This window comes from Thalia democratica, chromosome 3 (genome assembly GCF_965202585.1).
Source record: "Thalia democratica chromosome 3, ktThaDemo2.hap1.1, whole genome shotgun sequence".
In the NCBI taxonomy this organism is placed as follows: Eukaryota; Metazoa; Chordata; class Thaliacea; order Salpida; family Salpidae; genus Thalia; species Thalia democratica.
In genome coordinates, this window is record NC_139167.1 from 29,467,822 (window position 1) to 29,480,094 (window position 12,273).

A 12,273-nucleotide genomic window follows, 5' to 3' on the forward strand; every position below is an offset into this window, starting at 1 on the left:
TTGTTTTGACAATAAGATTTAAAATTGGATTATTAACTAAGTGTAGTAAATTAGTTTTAAAAAGTATTAGGAAAAGTATAAGTCTTTTTTATTCTAAGGATTAAATATTAAGTTTTTTTAGTCGTCAATGTAAGAAATATAATGAGTATCGCAGCGGTTAAAGTTTATTTTGTACTTTCTTTTGAAATGATTCTATATAGTTAATATATATTTTTAAATGTAGAAACCAGATTACCATATTGCCTAAAATTCAGGGAGAATTTATATGAAATACAACTTTTTAAAAATATTAATATCAGCGTTTATGAAAATTTAAATAATACAGTTAATAAAATATAATGGTGGTTTCATTTAAAGTTAATATCATTAAATTCTAAGTTCTTTAAACGAAAGTGTAAACTGTTTAAAACAAAGCCAAAAGTAGAGATAGAAGGTTTTTTAAATATTCAGAGCTTGTCATTTACTCGAACTTTGATTTAATTTTAATTCTTAAATCAACTGGTAAATTGTATATAAATGTTAACTGTTATTAAGTTATAATTAATTATAATAAACTTAACTACGAAAGTTTAGTGTCGAAAACTTATTATTACGCATTTGTCTTTTTCTTTTGAAATAAAATTTATGTAGGGCAAAATAAATTTACATTTTTCATAAAAATTTAAAAGTTTTCAAAATTTAAAATCGCAAAAACACGACTATTCTCGAGATTAATAGTAGATATTTCTAAAGTAATTTTCTTGATATCTATTGAAAATTGTTGTTTTTCAGGTTTTCAAAAACACAAAAACTTTAGATTATTTAGCGATCATTGATATGAAATGTAAGTATAATTTATTAGAGTAAACTATATAACTTAAAAAATTATAACAAAATAATAAAACCATTTTGTATTGTGAAACCTATTATATAGGTTTAAATTTTTAATAAAGAAAAAACTCATCATGTTTGTAGAAATTTAGAGGTGCAAAAAACCACCGAGAATAAAGTCATGCTGCAAAGCTGGCTTTACGGTAATGAATAAAAAATAAATATGTTTTGAGTAATAATCGTCTGGAAAAAAATTTAATTAAAAGAAACAAAGAACTTAATGGAGTTTTTATTAAATTCTGCTCCTAATTATACTTAATTTAACTATAATTAATTTATTGTTCTATTTCAAAATGTTTTATTTTAAATACTTATTTTGTTTTTACTTTCGTTATTTCAACTGCTTATAATAAAGTAATTTAAAAGAAATGTTTGTCATTTAAAGTACTAATTTAAGTCGCAATTAAAACATAAGCGAGATTTAATTACCCTCGAACTTGTTATACAAATAAACTTGTCTTTTTAAATATTAATGTTAAACAATTTATTTTTGCTCTAAAACTAATTAGGAATTTATTAATGATGTGAAATCTAGACGGTCAATCGACATAATAACTTTTGCGGTTTAGTTATATGACATAAATCTTTTAATAGCTAGTTTCTATCAAAAACCAGGCTTTTCCTTGTTAATATAACAAAAGTTTTTAACTTCTCCTAATACTTGTTTGAATTACATTATCTTAATAGGCCTATGCAAGTTGCATAACAATTTGAATAAGTTATTAAGATGAAACTTAAAACTATCCTACTATAAAAGGTTAATACATTAGTAAGCAATGGTAAAACATTTACGTCAGACTTTCAATGTAGTTTTTAAACCGTAATATAAAAGTGTTTGTATCTGAATATTACAATTGTAAGAGTTTACTTTTTAAAATTTGCTAATGTTAAAACTAATATAGTCACGTTAATTACAATAAGATCCAATTAAAATATAATTATCACTGCTTATTTTAAAATCCTACAAAGAAGAGTTCAAAATACTTTAAAGTAAACAATTTAGTAAATTGTATATGATTAACGATAAACGTCTCTTAAAGTGTATTGAAAAAACAAAAAAAAAATAAAAGAAAAAAACTAAAATTATGTGTAGGTAAAAAAATAAAAAAATGAGGGAAAAAAATATACAAAAATTATTTTAAGTTAATACTAAAATTAAAATTTATACTAAATTTACGTAACACATTAAAATCATTATATTTTAAAGTAACTAAAAGTTTAATTTTTTTTTATTATTTTAATAACTTCATTAAGACTAGTTTGTTTTTGCATGAAATCCAGATAAAAAAATTAAAACGTAACATAAGTAAAATGGGTTAGAAACGATCGGGTTAGAAATGATCGGGTTAGAAGTGATCAGGTTAGAAATGATCGGGTTAGAAATGATCGGGTTTAATCGGGTTAGAAGTGATTTGGTTAGAAATGATCTTGTTAGAAATGATCGGGTTAGAAGTGATCGGGTTAGAAATGATCGGGTTAGAAATGATCGGGTTATAAGTGATCGGGTTAGAAGTGATTGGGTTAGAAGTGATCGGGTTAGAAATGATCGGGTTAGAAGTGATCGGGTTAGAAACGATCGGGTTTGAAGTGATCGGGTTAGAAGTGATCGGGTTAGAAGTGATCGGGTTAGAAGTGATCGGGTTAGAAGTGATTGGGTAAGAAGTGATCGGGTTAGAAGTGATCGGGTTAGAAATGATCGGGTTAGAAGTGATCGGGTTAGAAGTGATCGGGTTAGAAGTGATCGGGTTAGAAATGATAGCGGGTTAGAAATGATCGGCTCCCGCGATTTTTCTATTAAGCGCATGAATGAACAAGGACTTTAACTCAGAACTTTTTGTCAAAACTAAACAGCTATCAAATGTAATTTGATAACTTTTTAAAGCTTTAAAACGTACTATCAATTTATAAAGTTTTTTAAATAGTCTTTGAATTCATACTTTATTGAACTAAAAAACTTTAGCTTCAAGAAAAAAGTACTACTAATTATTTAATTTAAAATGAACCTTTAAAAGCTATCAATTAGTTTAATTATAAAAACTTTTACTTTATAAAGAAGTACTTCAACAGTTTTGGAATGATAAAGAATATTTTGACCTGCTAAATAAGCAGTCGATTGCTACAAAACGCTTAAACTCAATTTCAAAACCTAATAAAGTTAGTAAACTTTATGTCGTTTAATTTAAAGTAAACTAAGTATTTATATTCATACAGTGGCGTTTCAGTGCTTTTAATAGTGGTTTAGCACAATTTTATTTCCTAATAAAGTATTTCCTTTAGTAACTCTACTAAAACACCTTTTTAATAAGTTATTTTCTACTCAAAAGGTAGTGAATTTTGCTATTGTAAAAAAAATAAGTACTCCTAAAGCTTTTACTGTATTATTAATAGCATATTTTAATTATTTAGCAAAACTTTGATTAAAAATTTTTATAAATATGTTTTACTAACAGTGTCTTACTTAATGATCTCGATGTCAGTATCTAAACTAAATTAAAGAAATAATACTTATTTAAATTAAAATTTGGTACTACTAGACACAATTTTTTAGTTAGACCATGTTATAAAACGAAAAAATATACAGTTTCAAATAGTACTAAAAGGTTCTAATTAACTAGTGTTGTTAAAAATACAGACTTACAAGTAGAACATATTTGTTTTTGGTTACCACTAGAAGATAAAAAAAATTAAATTAAAACTAAAAATTGAAATATCAAAAGGAAATATTTACTTCTTATAACAAAATAATATCAAAATATCCTGTAATGATAAAATAAAACTTAAAAGTTAAAAACTAGTTGAAAAAATATTAACTTCACTGTATTAACTTTAAGGTGGTCGAACAGTTGAAATGATAGGTTAGTTGTTTTACTGAAAACTGTAAAAGTCTAAATTTTAAAAAATTAAAGAACAAAATATTTATAAAGAAAGCCTTATGTTAATAAATGTGTGAGAATTCGCTTTAATATAAACTAACTTTCAATTACTTCTTATTAAAAACCAATAGAAGTTTACTCTAAAAAACTATTTTCTCCAAGTAATATGTTTACTTAAATTAAATAACTATAAAACTTGTAGAAAAACTGCAACATTAACATTAAAGATAAATTACATTTTTAAATTGTTCACCGATAATAGCTTTTAACTTAAAAAAATTGTGTAATATAGTTAAACGTTTCCTTTTACAAACAGGCTGTGAAAAGTTATAAATTTAATTTTGACAACATTAAGACTTTTTTAAAAGATAGGATGAGTATCAGCTGTTAATAGCGCACATCACAAAAGTAAAACTGTTGTATTTACGTGTTGTCATGGAATTTAGTTGTGTTTACTCTATATTCGACATTTGAATACTCACATACACAAGAAAGCTACTAAAACAAGTATAATTTTCATTGAATTACTAAAACTTCCTTTACGATTTTCAGAGATCGCATTGGTTCGAGAAGCCAGTAAAGTAATGCTCTAAAATACGTCATATGAATAAATTAGCGTTTACCTAAAGATTACAATTATTATTAACATTACTGAAAAGAAATAATTTATTTTATTTTTAAGGATTCAATAATTTTACAACCATTTAAACCGCCATTGTACAAGATTAATTCTACTTTATTAAATAAAAGGCAACAGTTTAAATAACTTAATAAATTATATAAACAGAGTTATTATATAAAACATTTTATACATTTACAAGTTTCACTTAAAAACAATTTAGTTTGACATCAATGTTACGTTCTTAGGGATTTTCAGTTTTATAAAATTTCAAATTAAGAAATTATAAAAAAAACAATTAAGCTCAACATAAATTTACAAACTCTTAGATAAATATTTATAAATGATATAATAACAAAAGTATTAGAAATTAAATGGTCATTTTTTAGAAAAAAAACACGTTTAAAACTTTTAATTCAGCTAAGTTTTTTAGACTCATAAAAAAGAAGTGTAAATAAAAAATAGCAACTAGATTAAAGCCGACCCTAGTCTGCAAAGGATATAAAACACTATAAAAAACTGTATTTAAAATGAATAGAGTTTTATCTATCTTTATAACTTTTTCCTTATAAAAATAAGTATTCACAGTGTACCCTTCTTCTAACATTATGAGGGAAAATTATATCCAAGAAAACCGTTCAGCTCAAATTTGTGCAAAAATCTCATGAAACAAGTTAAAATTTAAAAAAAACCCTATAAACGCTTTCCGACCAAATAAATGGTTGTGGGAAACAGTTTTAGTGAAAAATAAATGTCATAAAATAGCAAAAAAAACGTAATTAAACAAAACAAAATACAGAGAGAGGATTCTGAGTGTACCTAAAATCCATAATTCAGGAATGAATATACATAAAAGTAACTGACCATGCTTTGTAGACCTGTGTATCAAAATATACTTACAGTATAATAAAGGAGCAATTTTACTACTATATTAAATGCCACATTTTAGTGGAAGAAAATATCGACCTTGTCAAATATTAATAAAGTACATAAAAATACTTTAAAAATATTTTAAACCTCTCGATAATAACTTTACATAACAATTTTTTTCTGTATTAAGTACCTTCAAATTACTTTTGTTTCATAATTCATTTTAACTTCACCAGTCTACCAACTTTGAAACTAGAAAAAAGTTTTATTAGAAAAATAAATCTACGAAAGTAACAAAAATTAAGCTTAGAAGTTTAGTTACCATATTTTCGATCTGTTACTTAAAAAAATAAAACTTTATTTTGTACTTAATTAAAACATTTTATTAATAAAAAAATATATTACATATTTTGAAACAAATTTAGGTCAATAATGCTCGACAAGTTAAATTGGAGCTAAATGTTTATTTAAATGAATAAATTAAAATATATATATATATATATATATATGTATGGCTTAGTCGTGTTACTGAAAGTATTTAGAAGCTTTACTAATGTTATTTATTTTAGTCTAATACTACTACTATTTTCTTTTTTATCAAGTCTAACATTATGTATTGACAGAGAAAGATTGAGTCAAAAAATAAGAGCAAACTGTTTTGTGTTATTCCATAAGTATTCAGTATAGAAACTTATTTGTTTTATTTTTAATAGAACATTTTTTAGTTCTTATATAAAATATTAGTTTGATAAATTTAAATTAAAAACTCAATTTATTCTTTTATTTTTAAACTGATGGCTTCAAGTTAGTCAATCAAAAAGTTATGAAACGTATTAGTACTGTTAAAATTAACAACTTAATTTTAACAAATATAGAAACTTAAACAAAACGTTGTTTGGAAATAAATACAAAATAAGTTAATCTTATTGAAAATTATGAGTAAATGTAAATTTTAACTTTGTTCTAGTACCTTCATTATAAGTGTACAAATATTAGTTTAAAGTTTAACTTAGTTTTCTTTTAATCAGCTTTTGTTTCATAATTATCTAAAAACAACCAACTGCTTTATGTATATGCAATCTTCACAAAAAACTACTGTTATACTTTGAACATTTTCATGGATAAGTTTTCAAGTGAACATTCTTTTACAATACGAAAAAACAGTTAAGATGACAATGAAATACCATAGTTATTTGTAAAGAAGAAATTGTATTTAACTTATATAACAACTAATTTCATTGTAAAGATGTATAAAATAATCAAATTTTTCAGAACAGCGCCATTTTAAACCTAAATACATTTAATGATTTTATTCAAAATTATACTTTTAATTAATTCTAACAATGTTTTTTAGTCTAAAAAACTTATTTTATGCTGTTTTATTAGACAGTAGAGTTGGCTGGATTTAAACTTTTTAGAAACATCAGAGGTGTAATACAAAAATGGTAAGTTACTGTGTTGTATAAATTACAAGAAAAATATATAACTAAGATTGTTGGAATGTTTATAAGTTTTCTATTTAAACATTTAAAAGAGTCTAATTGGTTCAAATATTGACCTTGTACTAAACTACTTTTTTGAATTATGAGATCAAATAGTTAAGTTTAATTTACACTTAAATTACTAACGTGTTTTAATGGTATTAACTAGTATCTTTTAATGACTAATATGAATAGACATGATTTTTTTTTGTGTTATTTTATTACTTACGAAAACAGAACAACATATTAAAATAGAACTTAGTTAACTACAACAACTTAATAACAAAAAACAAGTCGTAGCGCGAATGTAACGCACAAGTAATCACACAATTATTCATTCTACTGGATAACACATAACCCGCAACATTTCGAGTTCGACTTTACATCATCAATGATGTCTGCAACAGAAGAATAGTCTCGCTCTTGAAAATTCTGAAGAGGAACTTTTGCTAGCTTCTCACCACCAAGACCTTTTGTGTACTTCAACAAGCTTACACCGGCATTGAGGTTTTTAACTGCAACAGTACTAACACCGGAATTCATACCAGAACCAATAGACCGACCGCTTCTAGCTCCGTTACTCATGACGTAATAATTACTTTTGTACAAAGAGCTAATTTGTAGAAATATATTGTAAGCTCTTTTTATAGTAAAAATAGCTTTTTAAATTTAGAGAAAAAATTGTGAATTGAATAAAAAGTTGTACTTAAATAGCTAAATACACATCTAAACTGCAATTCTTAACATAATACAAGTTTAAAACTTATTTCAAAATACTAACTTCAATTATAAACTTAGTTGTTAAGTTTTTAAAACTTTGATTAAATATTAGATAGTTATGCATATGATTTGCTGAATAAGTTTTTGTTTTGTTGAAACGTAACATTTAATGTGGTTTTAAAACTTTTCTAGATATATGAAAGTTTTGCTGCTTTAAAGCATGAAAAGTTATTTAAAATTAAGTTCTTTTGTCTAATAAGTACAATTATGTAGCATAGTGAAGATGTACGGTTTTTAATCTAAAAATTGTTTGCTTTTTTGAAAATAACTGGTTAAACTTGTTCAAGCAGGAAACTGTTTTGTATGGTTAAGCTGATTTTATAAGTGGAAGTATATGTGATTGCTGTTTGAATTTTCGAAAAAGTAAATTACCGAAGTTTTTTCTCCTACTAGAGTTTGTAAAAGTAATAGTTCCAGAGAAATTAATTGTAAACAAGTACATCAAAACGATAAAAGTTTTATTGTTTTTTTATTAGCTAATTAACGTATCATTAAATTAATCAAAATACTAAATATTTGTAACACATTTTGATTTTTTTTTTATAATCTAAGTTTTTTTTTTTTAGTATTGTAGTCTTAAGTGTTTCACAAAAATATTTTATACTTTTTTTTAAAGTTACAATTTATAAAATGTTTCCTAATCTATCGTTGCCGAAACGAATTGATTATATTATGTTTTTACTAAGACCATATTTATACAGGGTAGAAGTAATTTAAAATAATAGTTAAATGTTTTGTTTGCAATTCTAGAGTTTTAACTATAAAAACATATGCTGTTTTTATTGTAATAGTACTTTTTTTTATATTTTATTTGAAATTAGTAATTTATTATTTTGGATTAAAGCTTCAGTTCATATTTTTCTATCAGAGTTGATTTTAACCTAAAATCAGAGTAAAATAATTTACAAAAATTAGATAAGTAATTATAGATATTTCTGTAAAACTTGTTAACTTTTTTATTTAAAATAAGAAGACAAAATTTTAGTCCTATTAACGATAGCTTACCTATAACCATAAGTAAGCCTTATTGAAAATGCCTTAGAAGAAGCCCTAACACTGTGCACTAATTACAATAATAATATGATCAAATGTATTATCAAACTATGTGAGATGGCGAAACACAATAACTTCATACAATTCAGAGAATGCTACTTCAAACAAAAGAAAGGTATAATTACCGGGGACAACAATTCAGTTGCAATTGCTAATATCACATTACACTTTATCATGTTAAAAGTAAAGAATACAAATAAAGCATTTCTAGTTGAAAGATTCATTGATGACATTGTATTTATATAAGAAATGAAAGAAATTGCCAATGAGATAATCAAAAATTAAAATGACACATTTGGAAAACATAATCTTAAAACAACATCAAGTGTAATGTCTGAAGAAAATACAACAGTTTCGTTCTTAGATGTAGAACATGTTCTTCATAATGAAAGTGAAATCAAATCTTTCTAGACAAAAAAATTTATAAAGGAGACTGCAAAAAATGCAACATTTTTAAATGGTTACAGTTACAGCTCTAAGCGTCAACGCAACTCAAAGAATACTGTCAAAAAAAAAAAAAAGAAGCATTTAGTTTAAGTTCGTTAACTAAAAAAATTAATAAAAATTCAAATTTCATTTTAAAGCAGATATAAATATAACATAAAAATTTTTCGTAGCATTTACGTTATAGACGTGTAAAATCTTTTTTTATATAGATTTAGTGATAATATTTTTTTAATATCTAATTTTCTTTTTTGATACATGTTATTATTAAAAAATACACAAATGTATTAAATATACAAAAAAAGTATTGCATCTTATAATATACTCAATACAAAAAAAAAACGATCTAAGCCGGAGTCGAACCAGTGAAATGTGGATTTTTAACATTTAGTTACAGTTTACCGCAACTACCAACTGATCTATCGAAGCTAGTATAAAATTTTGCTTTATTTTGATATTAATAACACATATACATACTTCAAAAGGTAGTTTGCATAAATAGCATTAACTATACCTAAATTAAACTTTAATTTTGTATAGATAAGTCAAATAAGCTACTAAGCGTTATTAGACCATAAAGTTTAAACAAGCTGACTATTTTTTTGTTAATGATCGAAAATTTTTGACTTATAATTTAAAAAGTATTAGTTTGATACTCTTTAGAAAAAACATTTTTATTCATTTAGTTATTTAAGTATTACAATTTTTTAAAGCCTTGACACTGAATGCCTTCATAAAAAGATTTAAAATTAACAATTGTTCCATCGCAAAATATAAAAATAAGCAATATGTTTGTTTTATGCGGCTCTACTTATTTAAACACATAACTTATTTTATAAAAACACTTTTTACATTTTTTTTTCAAACATTGACTTGCAAATATCGAAGATGTGTTTTAATTTTAAAACTGTTAGAATTGTTTTGTAAATGAAGAAGAAAAATGACTTATGAATAGCCGTCTCATGACAGCTTTAAATTAAAGAATCCAGACAAATAGATCAACTTAATTTTAACATTATATGGTTCGTTCTTATATATTTTGTGTAATTTTTTTCTGCATAAAAGTTTTAGTGACGTCAGTAAAAGCTTCAAGTGTCAAAACAGTTGCAAATTAAAAGTAGTTAGTTTGAGTTCGTTTAGTTTTTTTTTATTGTGCGTTTACTATTGTTTACACTTTATTTTAGTGCGAATGTATAGTAAGTATCGTAAAAAAATAAATAATATTTTTTTTTATAGATGTAAAAATTTAAAAAAAGTTATAATTTTCAGTGAAATTTTCTCAACATTTAAAAGTTTGTTCTATAGTTTATTGAGACTTATAGTGATTTATACATCTTAAATTTATGTTGAAAAAACTTTTTTAAAATGCATTTTATATTATACTGTATGTAATGCCGGATTCAAACCAGAAACTTATGGATTTATAAATCTCAGCTTCGATCTATCGCTCTACAGACTGAGCTATCGAGGGCATTGAAAAGTAGCATTATTATTGCGTTTATAAATTATTTTTTGAAATAAAGTGCTGCATAGTCATAAAAGTATTAATATGTAATTATTTTTATTGTTTTTCAAAACAAAGATCATTATAATAGTTATAAAACGTAGTACTTTTTGTTTGGTAAAACAGTTAATGTGTTTTTTTTAAGCTTATTAGAAATAAATACTATTTAAAATTTAATAACAGTACATATTTTTTTAAAAAATTTTAGATGTTAAAAAGTTTTTAATTTTTATTAATCTTTTTTTTTACATGTTTTAAAATTACTTTTTATAGTTACTTAGATGACCGTTTTTAAATTTTTAATTTGTCCAACAAACAGCTAATAATTTATTTATTTTTTTAAAAAGTGACGTATAACGTGTAAAGTATGTTACAACATAGTGTTGATAACATATTTTATTTAATTTAAAACATAATAATCATAATAAACGTTTTTAATTTTTTCATTTAACTTAGTCAAAACATAAAAACCTATTTGAAGTGGTTTAAAATTTAAGAAAAGCAAAAGTATTTATTTAGTTAAAGTTCACATTAAAAATAAAATGTCTAGTATTTTACTAAGCTGGTTTTCTTGGCTATAAACATTAATAATTTTTAAATGTATTGAAACATTTATTATAATGGGAGTACAAAAAATTGTTGTTCTTATTGTACAAATATTATCTTACTACATTCGTTGTAAGTAGAATTTTATTTATGCTGATAATCTTTATAATCGTTGTTGTGATTATAGCTTTTAAAACTATAAGTAAAAAAAATATTAACTAGAAATTAAACATACTTAAATACGATAAATTGTGAAAGTATAAAGTACATTTAGTCACGTATGTTATTTTTGTAATTTGAAATTAAGCTAGTAAATTTATAAATGCTTATGAAATAAAAAGAATTGTTACCAAGACAATAACTTAACTTTTAATTTTTTTTTAATTCTAAACTAATTAGCTCTTAATGTGTTGTGTTTTTGAGTTGATTATCTTTTATGAAAAACTAAAGTATAAGAAAATGATAAATTTTAGCATTAATTTGCTTATAGTTTCAACTCCGTAACTATCAGTAAGAGTATAGTACCATCTTTCCAAGATAGCTATCTGTATTTCACTTGACTAAATATATTAGATATAATCAAAAAACTATGAACTTGTATTATTTAAACGAAACTACTTCGATATTTTTATATTTTAAACAAGTTTTTATACTCTATTAAATGAAAACAAAGTTCCTTAGTACTTATGAATGTTCATTAATACATAAATTTAATCACGTGTAGCTTTTACAAATTTTTATACAAAGCTACACATGATTTACTTTAAAAAAGTTTATACGTACTTAAGAACTTTATTTAAATGTGTACAAAAAGGTTACTATTCGATAACAACAACGCAGTTTACAAGTTTGAATTAAATAATTTGTCTTTGGTTATATTAACGAAAAAATCTCATGAACTGATTCTGATTTTATTAGATTTCTTTGTTTTTATTATACTACGCAGTGTAGCTTATTTGTTCACTTACACTAGAAGGTCTTAAAACAAGACAACTGGAAACATGATTAGTGATCTGAATTTATTAAACGAAAACGAATTTAAACACATTCTAATAGAGTACAAATAGGTAAACGAAAAAGTTGTTCACATAACAGAAAAGTACGCATATAAACACAAAATTACAACAAGCTTTCGATTCTGACGCCTAGCTTTTTACCTCATTAAAAATCAGATAGTGATCTATTTTCGATATATACCAACTAACATCCTTACTAATATGTCCATTAACTCAA